The 1,060-nt window shown below is 42.8% G+C and overlaps 1 protein-coding gene across 1 annotated transcript in view; it reads right to left on the reverse strand.

Annotated features, from left to right (window-relative positions):
- The window catches only part of Rab1a (RAB1A, member RAS oncogene family), a 26,651-nt gene that overhangs the window by 13,162 nt on the left and 12,429 nt on the right, over positions 1–1,060 (reverse strand). The gene's annotated exons all lie outside the window — the stretch shown is intronic.

A 1,060-nucleotide genomic window follows, 5' to 3' on the forward strand; every position in this document is an offset into this window, starting at 1 on the left:
TTTTTGTTTTTTGTTTTTTGAGACGGACGGTCTCACTATGTAGCCTAGGCTGGTCTCGAACTCACAGCGATCCTCCTGCCTCAGCCTCCAGAGTGCTGGGATTACAGGTGTGTGCCACCACGCCCGGCTAGTAGTGCTGAAATTATAGGCATGTGAGTGCTGAACTTAAAACTATTTTTAAACAAATTAGAACTCTTCCCTTCACTCATTTCAGCAGAACCACTGCATCAATGAAAGTTCAAGAACTTACCATACTTAAACACAATTTGCAGCGTTCTGTTAATTTCTTTTCCTGTTTAGACTGCTAAAATGTTTCTGATTCAGTAAACAGCATTACATTTTAAAAGCATTTAGGGGCCGGGGATTTAGCGCAGCGGTTCGGTGGCCTGCCTTGCAAGCGCAAGGACCTGAGTTCAATCCCCGGTACCAAAAAAAAAAAAAAAAAAAAAGTTAAAAGCATTTAAAATGTCACTCTTGGGCCAGGGATTTAGCTCAGTGGTTCTGCTGCCTGCCTTGTAAGCACAAGGACCCAGTTCAATCCCCAGTACCATAGATAAATGAATGAATGAATGAATGAATGAATGAATGAAAGGTCACTCTTGCCAGGCATGGTGGCACACGCCTATAATCCCAGCAGGCTGAGGAAGGAGGATCCTGTGAGTTTGAGACCAGCCTGGGCTACATAGTGAGCTCCAGGTCAGTCTCAACTACATAGTGAGACCCTGTCTCAAAAAAGCCAAAAAAAAGAGAGAGAGAGAGAGAGAGAGAGAGAATGAACCACTAAAATATTAGGGCACTCTGATAATCAGACTTTGCTAAATTTTTATTTTCCTTTTGTTTTTTTGAGAGACAAGGTCTCATTATGTAGTTTAGGCTGGCCTTGAACTCACTATAGGATTATAGGCATGCGCCACCAAAACCCAGCTGAATGTCTTTTAAGAGTAACACTCAACAGTCCAGCTAGGTGTAGTGGCACACCAGCACTCAGAAAGCTGAGGCAGAAGGATCACTATGAGTTCAAGGCTAGCATGAACTGTATAGCAAGACCCTTTCAAAAAAA

Source organism: Fukomys damarensis, unplaced genomic scaffold (assembly GCF_012274545.1).
Source record: "Fukomys damarensis isolate Sample0158 unplaced genomic scaffold, DMR_v1.0_HiC HiC_scaffold_2, whole genome shotgun sequence".
NCBI classification, from domain to species: domain Eukaryota; kingdom Metazoa; phylum Chordata; class Mammalia; order Rodentia; family Bathyergidae; genus Fukomys; species Fukomys damarensis.